The sequence below is a fragment of the Manis pentadactyla genome, chromosome 3 (genome assembly GCF_030020395.1).
Source record: "Manis pentadactyla isolate mManPen7 chromosome 3, mManPen7.hap1, whole genome shotgun sequence".
NCBI lineage: Eukaryota > Metazoa > Chordata > Mammalia > Pholidota > Manidae > Manis > Manis pentadactyla.
The window spans coordinates 197,199,490-197,214,045 of NC_080021.1; the positions used below are offsets into that span (position 1 = coordinate 197,199,490).

General features: G+C 42.5%; 1 long non-coding RNA gene across 1 annotated transcript; it reads right to left on the minus strand.

Annotated features, from left to right (window-relative positions):
* Positions 1-11,605: 11,605 nt before the first annotated feature.
* LOC130683024 (uncharacterized) lies at positions 11,606-13,609 on the minus strand. Its single transcript, XR_008996584.1, has 3 exons — positions 13,394-13,609; positions 12,753-12,895; positions 11,606-11,708 (listed from the first exon to the last, which is right to left on the minus strand). It is a non-coding gene; the product is annotated as an uncharacterized LOC130683024 (long non-coding RNA).
* Between the last annotated feature and the right edge of the window lie 947 nt (positions 13,610-14,556).

Below are 14,556 nucleotides of genomic sequence, written 5' to 3' on the forward strand. Positions count from 1 at the left end.
ATTTAATCCTCACAATGACTGTGTATGGAAAGTACTAATTATTATACCCATTTTGCAGTTGAGAAAAGTAGAGCTTAAAGTTGTTAGTGATTTGTCAAGTCATCCAGCTAGGAAGTGGGGGAGTCAGGATTTAAATTATGTAATGTTAAATGCGCTATTATTTGGTGGCCAGGACCAGCGCGTAGAGCCAGACCCTCACTGCAGAGCTGTGTACCAGGACGTGCACAAGGCGAAGGTCATCAGCTCAGCCCCAAGTTTCTGTATTGTCTTTCGGGACCTTCTCCCTCCAGCATGAGGGCCACTCTTGCCTCCACAGACCCTTGCCTCTGGCTCAGAGTGTGTCACCAGGCTGGTCTCTGTTCCCAAACAAATCCTGGTGGATACAGTTTCCATTACCTCTGGCCCATATTTCTGCCTGCTCTGAGCTGCTAGAGCAGCTCCATTGTTGCTCCTCCACCCTCCTGGTCACCCACACCCACTGGTGTTTACAGCATGTCTCCAGCATCTGTGGACTCCATTAGAGCCAGAGCTCCACCCTCTTCCTGCTCATCAGGGCAGACTGTGCGTGAAGCCAGACTGAACACGGCTCCCCAGGGTGTCTGCCAGGTACTTCCACCAGCCAGGCCAGGTTCCCCTCTCTGGGGACCCCTAGCCAAGCTCTAATCCAGGTGTTTCTGCGGGAGAGACATTCCCATGGGGTACCAAAGCCATACTCTGTTTCAGTGTGTGCCTGTGGTAAGCACTATTTGGTCAGTGGCTTAAAAGGAGTATTAATTTTGGAGTTCAAACACCTGCCTCTTAATTGCTCTGTGATCATGGTCCAGTTGCCTAACTTCTCTGAGCCTCAGGTTCCTGATCCGTAAACATCAAGATAAATAGAGCTGAGATGGTGTTACTGAACAGAAAGCACCTAGCACATGTTAGGTGGTCCTGGTCACCAAATAATAGTGCAATTAATGTCTCTCCAAAAAATCACCTTAGGGGTACCAAAGATCAAATGTTGTAGAGTATATTTGTCATTTATTCATTTTGGGAGTGTTCTCTACTAGATATTGATATGTTATCAGCGATTATAAAGATAATTATCTTCATTTTATAGGTGAATATTCTAAGGTTCAAAGAGCTTAAAATAATTTTCTCCCAGTCACCCAAATAACAGATTGGCTGTGTAATCAACTCAAATTTAAACTGAGTCTTTATTTTCAATTTTCTCTTGTCACTTTTTAAGAATGAAAATAAATTAGTGATATAAGCCAAGTAATGTAAGCCCAAAGGAAATCACCTTTATTTCATGTAAAAAGACAGCTGCCTTTGTATTTTGCACAGATTGCTCTCCATCTGGAGACTTCTCTTGCTAAAGCATTGCTGTCTGTAACTCCATAACCTCATTACTCGGTTCCCTTTGCTCCTGGGATGAACTGAGCTTTCTAAACCCTTTTTGGGACCCCACCTAGCAAGGACGGGGTGCAGGAAGCTGCACTGGCTGTGGGCTAATACCAGAGAGCTTCTTCCATAGGAAACAAGTCAGGAGTCGGGGCTGAAGACGGGGAGGACTGGATGACAAATGAGTCTCGGGGTCATTATCATTTTTATGCATTTTCTCCTTGTTAAGTTCAGAAGTTGACAAATGTTTGGAAGTATTTCCTTCCCATAGTATCCTTTTATTGAAGGTATAACATAGATGCTTTGGGCTGTGAGTTTTCATTCACCACCATACCGTGAGCTCCCTGCTGGCACACTGGGTCTTCTGATCTCGGAACCTTTGTGGCCCCTTCCCATAGTGCTTTGCATACAACTCTGGGAAAACATAAATGAGCAAACATTTATGGAGCACTCTGTCCTCTATGTTATGCTGGGTGCTATCACGTGAGAAAAATGAAAACTACTCGTACCAGTTCATATAAGTAGTTGGGGAGGCTGGCTTTGAGCCTAGTTGGACCCTTGACTCCATATCTTCCTCTACATCTCAGCTGTCACTCAGTATTTCCACCAATGGTGGTTGTTGAGCAAGATTTAAAAGTCTTTCCTTTTAAAGGTTGTGAGCAGTGCTGTATATGCTGTTGGGGGAAGGAGGGTGAATGAAGAAGGCATGATCCGTCTTCACAGACAGGATTATAATGAGCTTCAGCTGTCTGGGTGGTTCACTTGCCATGTGAGTAAAGATCAAAGAGATCAATGTGTCACCATGGGAACTGTCCCAGTTTTACAATCTTCATTTTTCAAAGGCCTGAATATGAACACATGGAAAGCAGGGAAAATTCAGTGAATGGGAAACGATGCAGGCTAATAACTTAAGTACAAGTTTTGAAGAGGAAAATCAGAGAGTGGAGAAATATTTTGAGCTGATTTATAAATAGCTGCTCAACTCACTTTTCCAGAGTGAGTAACAGTTGACTGCAGGTGAGAAGGAGAAATGCGGTCCTGCATCTAGCAAAGCAGCTTTGAGACTGTGGCTCTTGGCCAAAAGATAGAGCAATGGCTCTGCTCAAGAAGTGGAAGAGGCCGCGGGAAGACAGCCACCTGTGAGTGGGCAGGGTCTGCAAGAGCTCCTGGTGATAGGACCAGTGGTGAGATTGTTGAGGGAGCTTGTCACACTGCAAAACATCACCACACATTATTTTCCACCCTGTGTGTATATCCGTTTTTATGTGACTGCAGTTTCTGTCATCCGGAGGTGGGGTCTCCAACCCTGGAATCTGGACGTGGCCATGTGATTTGATCGGTCAGTAAGGTACTAGCAAATTTGATGCAGTCAGAGACTTGAAAAATTCTTCGGATTAGGGATAGTCTTCTCTGGCTGCTCTTGGTCACACTGAGAACCCCACCAAATGAATGAGCCTAGCAACATGCTATGCTGATGGTAAAAGACACGTGGCCTAGTGACTTCCATCATGTCTGCTGACAGCTAGCTAGATGTGTGTGAGGCTGCTGATGACCAGCTAACCTCAGACAAAGGAGTGGGCCCAGCTGATCCCAGATGGAGGAGAGCTGAGCTATTCCAGCTGACCCCAGCCCAAAATTTTGACTCATCAGATAACAAGCAATTAAATAGCTGTTGTTTTGAGCTGCCAAGTTTTCAGATGATTTGTTATATAGCAAAACTAACTGATGCAAGATATAGGCAACAGTGTGAAAGCATTGGGTAGGAAAAGGCAAATGTGCTCTTGGTGTAGGTCTAGTAAGGGTTAGCAAGCCACTGTTCATAAGCCAAATCTAGCCCACAACCTGTTTTTGTAAATAGAGTTTTTTAAATTAATTTTTAAAATTTTGGTATTATTAATGTACAATTACATGAGCAACATTATGGTTACTAGATTCCCCCTATTATCAAGTCTCCACCACATACTCCATTACAGTCACTGTCCATCAGAGTAGTAAGATGCTATAGAATCATTACTTGCCTTCTCTGTATATACTACCTTTTCCGTGTCCCTCTCCTGCTACATTATGTGTGCTAATCGTAATAATCCTTTTTCCCCCTTATCCCTCCCTTCCCACCCATGTTCCCCAGTGCCTTTCCCTTTGGTAACTGTTAGTCCATTCTTGGGTTCTGTGAGTCTGCTTCTGTTTTGTTCCTTCAGTTTTTTTCTTTGTTCTTATACTCCACATATGAGTGAAATCATTTGGTACTTGTCTTTCTCCGCCTGGCTTATTTCACTGAGCATAATACCCTCTAGCTCCATCCATGTTGTTGCAAATGGTAGGATTTGTTTTCTTCTTATGGCTGAATAATATTCCATTGTGTATATGTACCACATCTTCTTTATCCATTCATCTACTGATGGACACTTAGGTTGCTTCCATTTCTTGGCTATTGTGAATAGTGCTGTGATAAACATAGGGGTGCATCTGTCTTTTTCAAACTGGGCTGCTGCATTCTTAGGGTAAATTCCTAGAAGTGGAATTCCTGGGTCAAATGGTATTTCTATTTTGAGCTTTTTGAGAAACCTCCATACTGCTTTACACAATGGTTGAACTAATTTACATTTCCACCAGCAGTGTAGAAGGGTTCCCCTTTCTCCACATCCTTGCCAACATTTGCTGTTGTTTGTCTTTTGGATGGTGGCCATCCTAACTGATGTGAGGTGATATCTCATTGTGGTTTTAATTTGCATTTCTCTGATGATTAGCGGTGTGGAGCATCTTTCCATGTGCCTATTGGCCATCTGAATTTCTTCTTTGGAGAACTGTCTGTTCAGCTCCTCTGCCCATTTTTTAATTGGCTTACTTGCTTTTTGTTGGTTGAGGTGCATGAGCTCTTTATATAATTTGGATGTCAACCCTTTATCAGATATGTCATTTATGAATAAATTCTCCTATACTGTAGGATATCTTTTTGTTCTACTGATGGTATCCTTTGCTGTACAGAAGCTTTTTAGTTTGATATAGTCCCACTTGTTCATTTTTGCTTTTGTTTCCCTTGCCTGGGGTGATATGTTCATGAAGAAATTGCTCATATTTATGTCCAAGAGAGTTTTGCCTATGTTTTTTTCTAAGAGTTTTATGGTTTCATGACTTACATTCAGGTCTTTGATCCATTTTGAGTTTACTTTTGTGTATGGGGTTAGACAATAATCCAATTTCATTCTCTTGTATGTAGCTGTCCAGTTTCCCCAACACCAGCTGTTGAAGAGGCTGTCATCTCCCCATTGTATATCCATGGCTCCTTTATTGTATATTAATTGACCATATATGTTTGGGTTTATATCTGGGCTCTCTAGTCTATTCCATTGCTCTATGGGTCTGTTCTTATGCCAGTACCAAATTGTCTTGATTACTGTGGCTTTGTAGTAGAGCTTGAAGTTGGGAAGCAAGATCCTTCCTGCTTTATTCTTCCTTCTCAGGATTGCTTTGGCTATTTGGGGTCTTTTGTGGTTTCATATGAATTTTAGAACTATTTTCTCTAGTTCACTGAAGAATGCAGTTGGTATTTTGATAGGGATTGCATTGAATCTGTAGATTGCTTTAGGCAGGATGGCCATTTTGACAGTATTAATTCTTCCTATCCATGAGCATGGGATGTATTTCCATTTATTGGTTTCTTCTTTAATTTCTATCATGTGTGTCTTGTAGTTTTCAGACTATAAGTCTTTCACTTCCTTGGTTAGGTTTATTCCTAGGTATTTTATTCTTTTTGATGCAATTGTGAATGTAATTGTTTTCCTGATTTCTCTTTCTGCTAGTTCATTGTTAGTGTATAGGAATGCAACAGATTTCTGTGTATTAATTTTGTATCCTGCAACTTTACTGCATTCAGATATTAGATCTAGTAGTTTTGGAGTGGATTCTTTAGGGATTTTTATGTACAATATCATGCTGTCTGCAAACAGGGACAGTTTGATTTCTTCCTTACCAATCTGATGCCTTTTATTTCTTTGTGTTGTCTGATTGCTGTGGCTAGGACCTCTAGAACTATGTTGAATAAAAGTGGGGAGAGTGGGCATCCTTGTCTTGTTCCCAGTCTTAAAGGAAAAGCTTTCAGTTTCTCGCTGTTAAGCATAATGTTGTCTGTGGGTTTGTCATATATGGCCTTTATTATGTTAAGGTACTTGCTCTCTATACCGTAAATAGAATTTTGATGGAACATAACCAAACTCATTTGTTTACATAATATCCATAGCTACTTTATGCTTTACATCAGCAGAGTTAAGCGCTTGTAATAAAGACTGTCCAGCCCATAAAGCCTAAGGTATTTTCTATTCAGCCTTTTACAGAGAAAACTGATGTGGAATATAACAGTGAATGGAGCTTTAAGTACAAACCATATGGGTACAAGCAGAGAAGCACATATGTTAAGAACCCCCAGATAAGTATTACTGATATGCTAATTATTAAAGAATGGCACATGATCAGTGTGAAAAATGTAGGCACTATGGAGAAACATAATGAGAGAATGAAATTACCTGTACTTTTACCATGCAGAGATAACCTCTTGCAATTTTGAAGCCTATCCTTCCAAACATTTCTTTTCCCTTTATATTTTTCTTAAATAAAATTGAACATATACTATTTTTACTTAATATGTTGTTAATATCCATGATAATAATGGTATTTTATCATTTTCAGGGTCTACATTGTATCTAGTTATATACTTTCATGCATTGATACCTGATCCCTCATTGTTTTAATATCTAGCTTGTTTCTGATTTTTTTTTACCATTTTAAGCACTCTGTGTTTAATGATGAACCTACATATATATTATATGTATCATATGATACACACACACACACACATATGAGACAGTTCTAGGAAGTCATCCTTACAGTCAAATTATGTAAGACAGTGCAAAAAGAAACATATATAGAATTGCAGTTTTGTGTCAGAGGTTATTCCCATTAATGTTTACATAAGCATCTTCCAGTTGCCTTCCAGAAACTCTGTGTCAACCTACATTTCTACCAATAATGGGTTAGAGGAAATAGTATGCTTTTGACTTGTAAAGTAGACCATTTCATTTACCAGAGCATAAATAAAACAACTAGAGGAATCCATCTAAATTTGTCCTAAACTGGGATAACCTTAGGAGAAACTGGCCATGTCATTTCAGAGTTCTCAGTGTTGCCTAGGGGGACAGCAAAGGAGCTGATTGGATGACTCAGGCTCTAGACAGCTCTTCACAGGCTGAAATGATGAGCCTAGTTCAGGCTGATGAAATGTTAATGGAGGTAGATGTCAAGTCTTGCATCTGGGCTTGAGTCAGCAATAGCATCACTACACGGCGGGGACCCAGTGGCTTAACAACCAGCCACATGTGAAAAAGACAGAGATCCCAATGTAGACCAGCACTGAAGGTGAGGTGCCATTGAAGCTGATCACACTGTTGGCTGCACAACATCTGGAAGTGAGCGTCATTCTGCGCTGGTCTGGAGAGACCACATCTACCTCACTGTGTTCCATTCTGGCTGCTGTTCTTTAAGGGAGATCTAGGTAGCCTGGGGTAGGGTCTTCTGAAGAGAGAAGGCAGGACGCCAGTTCATTTCATTTGGAGAACATATTGAAAGGGTCAGAAAGACTGAGCTTAGAACAACAAAAAAATAAAATAAAGGAGGGACATTAAAAGTGTTTTTTCAAAATAAAAGTACCTTCATTATTTTTTAACTTATAATATCATGGGTAATGCAAAAAAGGTGACTACAGCCAAAAAAGGTAAAGAAGAAAGAAAAATTGCTCTGAATTGTATTATCCAAGAGAAATGCCATTATTATCTGATGAACATGCTTCTCAATAGCACTTTGTAAATCCATACATACACAATATGTATATAATTTTACATGAAAGATAACAATACAAATCTTTTTATCTCTCAACACTATGTAATGGATGTATTTCTGCATTAAGTAGGTAGGATGGCTGTTTAGCATTTCATTATATGGTTTTGCCATAGCTTATATAACCAATTACTTACTGGTAGAAATTTAGTTGTTAAGTATTTTTGCTGTTATAAACACATATTTTAATCAATACCCTTGACTTACATGATTGTCCCCTTGGCCAATTACCTTCTTAGGATAAATTCCTAGAAGTAAAACTTCTGGGTCAAATTTTGGTATTATTAACCTGTCTTCCAGAAGGTTTGAACCAATTTATACTTTGCAATTATCTTGTTTTTATTTACATTTCTTAGATTACTTTGGTGCATTTGAATTATTTTTATATGTTTATTACCATGGCATTTCTCAATTTATGAGCTGCCAATTAATATGCTTTGCTCATTTTTCTCTTGAACAAATTTATATGAGTTCTTTGTGGGTGTGATAACACTGTACCTCTTATACATGTTACCCACACATTTTTTCCCCCCAGTGTGCCAATTAAACTTCTTTATATGGTTTGTTTTTATTGATTTCATTTTTGCTTACTAACTTTGAAAAATTTTAGGTAGCCAATTCTATTAATTTATCTTTCATTATTTTTAATGGTTATCAAAGAGAGGATTAGACGTTTACCCTGTGTGTAAGGAACACAGAATCATCCAATGGGAGACAAGTTGCAGCGTAGCAGTGTTGAACTAAACATAATGAACAGCTCTTTTCCAGTTACAACAGTCAAATGTGAAATGTGCTGCTTCACAGGCAGTGAGATCTTCTGTAATTAGGGGCTTTCAAGCATGAATTGACTGCCCACCTGGCAGTGTGGCTGTACAGGGTGAGGCTATATGGTTTCTGGCATCCTTAACTATTTACAAGGCAGATTTTTTTTAATGGAATGACAATACTTTAATTCTATTCATTTTTTCCACAGTAACTTTCCTAAAAACTGTAAAAATCTGGGCTTTCCAAGAGCAACTGGACAAAAGCTGATATGGCCAAGCTGGCAACATAAAATTAAAATAGTTCTGAACCACTGATTATTATAAGAAAGCATACCAGGAGAATGTTAGGGGTCATATAGCTGTCATTCACGAGTTTTACTTTCAACACCAAGCATCACGTTGCAGCCGCAGAAAATTCCATGAAACCATATGAAGTGCATTGTAGCTGATCCTGTGCCTCTGGGGGTGCAGATGGGTTTAGGCAGAGCTGACTTCCCAGCACAGGTCAAGTGTGGGCCTGGCCAAGTCCTGTGAAAGTGCCAGAGCAAAGTGGTGCCGGGCAGGGTTATAGAAGCTATCTGGTATGAGTTGCTGTTGTGCAAACTGAGTTACAGAGAGTGGAGGGGATAGCCCCGCAAATAGGCTCCAAAACAGGATGAGAATCTGTACTTTTTGATCTATCTGACCATGTGGCCGTCCCTTCTTGACCTTAGGTCACTGTGTTTTGGTAAACAGGATTGGCAGCGAAAAGTTAGGGCTTAGCTTGGATGTGGAAGACTACTTGGACTTATCATCCTCTCATTCATTCAGTGATTTATAATGAACCCCTACCATGTGCAAGGCCATGGGAATTAAGCAACAGACAAGGCAGAGAGCAACTCACAGCCTAGAGGAGAAGACAACTTGATATCATTAATAACAACATAGGATAGTAGGTCTGAGAACAGGTGCTTGGGTCGTTCGTGGCCATGGAGTCAAAATTTGTCTAGAGTGTCAGGGAAGGCCTCTGGAAAGACTGACATTAGAGATTTAAAGAAAAAGGGGGCATTGACCAGGTGGAGGCAGGATTAGAGGAGAGAAAAAAGATAGCAGCTACTTAGTGTTTCAGAGAAAGAAGGATGTGCAAAGGATCAAAGCCAGGGAGGAATTTAGCTTTCCATGTTTTCTGTGTTGTATAGGGCTGCCTCTCATGCAGGTGATGTAGTGGAAAGAACCAAAATTAAAAATCAGGGATCAGGTGTTTGGCTCCCAGCCCTACCGGTTCCTGGCTATATGACCTTGGCCAATAACATAATCCTCAATTTTCTCTTCTGCCAAATGGTGATAACAATACCTTCCTCACAGGATTATTCTGAGAATGAAATGAGCTAACGGATGTAAAATTGGCCAGCTTGGGGCTCAGTTTCAAATATCTTAACACTTTCTTATTAAAGCTGTCAGTGACGAAAATCTATTTCTTCTATGTAGCTCAAATCTTTCTTGCTGTTGTGGACACGTGTCAACCCGGTGAATTCAGTAAGCTTTTACTTTCTCACTGCCTACTTTGGGTCATTGTGGATTCAGGCACATGAGAATGTGACTAAAGTGTGAGGCAGGGATTGAAACCTGGAGTTTAGTTGAGAAGGGTTTAGTCTAAAGGGATGTCTGTCTATCTCCACTTCCGTCTATGAGCTCTGCAGGGCATATAAAATAGGGTCTATAAAATAGGTCATCTCCTTATTCCCAGTGATAAGGTTCCCAAGTGCCTGACTATGTAAGTGTTCAGCAAATGCTGGTTAGAACCAAAGAAAGTTTGAGAACTTGGGACAGAATTTCCTTTTACCATTAACCATTCAGATATCTTTTCTGGTGATGTGCCTTTTCAAGTCTTTTACTCATATTAAAAAAGATGTTGATTGTCTTTTTCTTACCACTCTGGGTAAGTTCCTATCTATTATGAAAACAAGTCCTTTGTTGGATATATGACTGCAATTCTCTTCTCCCAGTCTGGGATTTGCCCTCTTACTTTTCCTGGTCTCTTTTGATGAAAAAAGCTCTCAATTTTAATGAAACACCCACAGTATGTCAATTTTTCCCTAGTAAGGTTAGTTCTTTTGCAGTATTGATTAGGAAATCTTTACCTATTCCAAGGTGATGAAGATACTCTCCTATTTATTTTTTCTAAAAGCTTTTTATAAAGTTTTTATTTTGAAAAAAAAAAAACAAAAAACGTCAAACCAGCAGAAAAGTTGCAAGAATAGTATAGTGAATTCATGTGTGCTCTTCCCTTAGGTTGTGAACCAGGGATGTTTGAGGCCTAGAGTTGCAGTTAAGAATTTTATATCAACTGTTTTTTACAAGATAATAAAATCTTTTTCATATGGTTAAAAAATACAGTCTGAAGGATAATAAATGACAAGTGAAGCCTCTGACTGCCTATCAAATCTTTCCCTCCAAAGGCAGCCACTATTATCACTTTCTTACACATGCTTGTAGATATTTTCCATAGGGACACATCAATATATGTATGAATATTCCTTATACTTATTTACCAAACAGGACATACTAGTAAGGCTGTCTGAACATTGCTGTTTTATTTATTAATGTATCTCAGTGTCTTCCCCTATTGGCCCCCTTGGAAAGGACTGTTCTCCTTTTAAGGGCTGTACCCAAGCTTTATAATGTAAAGCTGCTGAGTCCTCCTGTAAGGATCAGTTAGGTTCTGTTTAGTCTTCCCTTATCACAAACAGTGCTGCATAACCATCCTCATGCATAGGACTTTGTGTGAGTGAGCAAAGCAATGCTCGTTCCAAGGGCCGGGGTGTTCACTCCTCTGTTGGTTCTAACCAATTACCAAAAAGGTTCTGTGGCTTCAAACCTACAGCCGCATGTGATGGGGCCTTTCCTCTCTTTGAAGGAAGTAGAGAGAAGAAAAGAGAACACTTGTAATGGAAGAACAGCATAAATTAAGGCTTAGAGTGGAGTTTCTTAACCTCGGCACCATTAATATTTTCGGCTAAACAAGTTTTTGTTGTGCGGGCTGTGCTCTGCAGGGTAAGGTGCCCGGCAGCATCACTGGTCCCTCCCCACGGGATGCCTGGAACAAGCCACATTCTCTCCGCCTGAGCTGTGACAACCGAAAAGGTCTCCAGACATTGCCAAAAGTTCCATGTGGTGCCACATTCCCTTAGGTTGTGAACCATGACTTGGGGGTAAGACGTTTGAGGATCAAGCTATGGAGCATGCCTGCGCGTGCGCGCGCGCGTGTGTGTGTGTGTGTGCACGCGGCAAGTAGGTGCAAAGCTGAGAAGACAGATGGAATTACATTCTTGAGGGCTTTAGGGTTAGTCTGAGGAGAGATCTGTCTCTTCACTTGACTATCTCACCATTCATAAAAGCCGGCATTGTGTGAACCCCCTTGTGTGTGTGGTTTTGCTTGGTGAGGTGAGAAAGCCACAATTCCTCTGCTTCTTTGTTAGTAACCAACAACTCCAGGTAGGGCTTTAGGCATGCACATGGTATTCATGACCTTTAATATCATTTGAATCTTGCAACAACACAGGAGGGTCCTAATCCCTGGTTTACAAATGCGCAAGTGGAGGCACAGAGAGAGGTGGAAGCCCGCATCCTCCGCTGGCTCAGGTCACTGCGTTTCCCATTGTTCTGCTCTGAGAGCCGGCTTGGCCGCTGTGAGTTCTGAAAGCACAATACACAGCTATTCTCATGTATTTTAGTCATTATTTCCATCATCTGTTGAACCTTAGAATAGGCTTTAAGTCATCATTCCCTCTCTCTCCTCACATTTTGGGTTATTTTTGGAAGTGAGATCAATGGATTAGCCTTTGCTTTCTTTCAGGAACCTCTGCTGCATTTCTAACCACACCCGGGAATAAAGTACCCCTCTCCTGCTCAGTTTCCTGAGCGGAAAATTGATAGGTACACTCTTACACTCTGCAGTTCTTGGTGTGTTATTATTACGTTTCTTCCTTGGCGGAGAGAACTTGCTAACTACAGTAATAAATAACAATGAATGTGTAACTTCAGCTTCTAATGAAGTGCCTGGTACATAATAGGTACTCAGTAAATGTTTGTTGGAATGACAAATATATGATCACATGGTTACCTAAGAGCAGTAGCATCAGGGCAAGTAGGGAGTCTGCCTGGGTCCTGGGCCTCAGGTGCACCTGAACTTTGGAATACCATCCCCAACATTATCTAAGCCCTTCCAGGGATCAGGAATGGCCAGGGCCAGCAATGCCATCCAGACAGGGTGCTCTGGGCCCAATCTGAACCCACCTCAGTCCTGGTTCTCACTTCTCTCATTTGGCATACTTTCCAGTGCTCTGCCTAGTGCATGGGTTTGACCACATACCTCATAAGAGACTAAGAGTGTTTCTTTTACAGCTCACATGATGTTGGGTGGTCAGAATGGTGGTGAAACACCGATTTTAGTGACTCAGTATGTTTATATATGCATAAATTCCACAGAAATATTTGCATGGGCTTCTACATACCGAGGGATAACACTAGTAGACATGGGTCTACTAGGCCATCACTCATCATTCAGGAAGTCATTCAATGGAGTTTATGCCTTCAAGTGACCCCCCCAATTAAATAATGTCATCTCTGTGGTAAGTGCTATGCCATTATCATTATTATTATTAGCAGTGGGAACACGTGCTTGGGACTCCTGGTAAGGAGGTGGCTAATCCAGCCAGCACATGGTGTATAGGGTCTTACCTTCATAGCGGTGGTAACATCAAAGCTCAGGTCTTAAAGAGCAGCTAGAGTGTTTCCAGGGGCAGCATGTCATGCTCAGGGAACAGAAAATACTTCTATGGGGCTGAAGGATGTGGTGGGGCTGGCAAGAGGTAGGAGATGAGCTAGAAAGGCAGATGGGGCCATAACATGAAGAAGCCTGTCACCAGGCTGTTTCTGAACCTCTTTTCTGTAGAAGGTGGAGTCACCCAATACCTCTTAGCTAAGAAAGACATAGTCAGGTGCATAGTTGAGCAAGTTCATTCAGCAGCTGTGTGGAAGCTGGATGAGAGGGAAGCAAGACAGGAGTCAAGGAGACCCGGACGCTCCAGGTACGAGGCACCCAGCCCCCGAGTGAAGGTGCCAGCCTTTGGGAGGGAGAAGCTGTGAAGCCACAGTGAGTTGGGCCGCAAACGTGGAGGAACTGGGAGACTGGGCCACCATCTCCTCTCCCTGGGCGGCCCCTTTGATGATGACCGTGACCTCTGTTCTCCCCTCCCACTCTCTCACTCCCCTCTCCTCTCCTCATCGGATGAAATGGGGCAGGGTGCTGCAGCCAGGCGCCCTCCTGGTTGTGCCTCCCAGGCAGCCCCCCCTTGGGAAGGCTTCTCTGGAAAGCTCACAGAGCCGGGAAGGAGGGAGGCAGACGGTTCTCGGGCCGACAGCACGGCCTCCACAGAGGCTCCCGGGTTCATCCTGAAAGGCTTCAGGCGGGGTCCTCGGACGCCTCCAGGGCGGCATCCGCAGCTCCTCCGAGAGCACAGGTGAGAGGTGTGCAGCCTCTGCTTCCTGACGTGCGCCCACCGCGCAGTCTGCACGCCCCTGCATAGTCTTCCTCCCCCAGCATGTGTCCAGGTCCCCATCAGGACCTGCTGCATCTCTGGAAATGACCTCAGTCGTTAAGAATATTTGTTCTTTTTGGCTTTTCAAACAATGTCCTCGTTTTGCCAGAGGAAAAGGGAAAGAGACTCTCTAAACCAGCAGGCCGCCCTTTGTTCTGGGCCCATAAATCTGGCGCGAGCACATGTCCGGCCTTCCCGCCCCTCCTGCATCATTGTCCCCGTGGCTGATTAATAGGTCAGAGCTAACTTTAAACTGGCATTTCCTGACCAGCCCATCTCCCAGCCCCCCACCCTGCCAGGCTGTTCCTTCAAAACCCGCCTCATGTGAGAACATGACTTCACTGCAGGCCCAGCCTCCTCCTCTCTGGGGGCCCCCTGACAGCTGCTCTGACCGTGGCCCGTGCTGTCGATGGGGTTCAGGAGTTGGCCCCGGGGAGGGCTCAGGCTGGTGAGGGCGTCAGCAGGGTGGGTGCTGGCGCAGGGTGTTTGGGCCTCCCCTGGCCTGTCTAGTCTTAGAAGGCTAGGGGCCTCAGAAACCATCTGAGGGGCCTCCCAGAGAGAGGGGGTGGCAGTAAGTACAAGAGGTGGTTTTATTTTGCTTTGTCCTCCTTTAATGTCCTGTGAGTGACTGAATTATATCGCAGCCAGACCAGATGATGTTGTAGAAGAGAAGGTGCCGGTATGGGAAGATGTTCTTGCTGTTGACTGAGTAACGCAGGGTGTAAAAGTTGAGGGGGTATCTGTTATCTACCATATGATTTTTAAAAAATTTTATTTTGGTATGATTAATATTCGATTACATGAGCAACATTATGGTTACTAGATTCCCCCCATTATTGTCCCCACCGCATACCCCATTATAGTCACTGTCCATCAGCATAGTAAGATGCTACGGAGTCACTACTTGTCTTCTCTGTGCTATACTGCCCTCCCTGTGCCCCCTC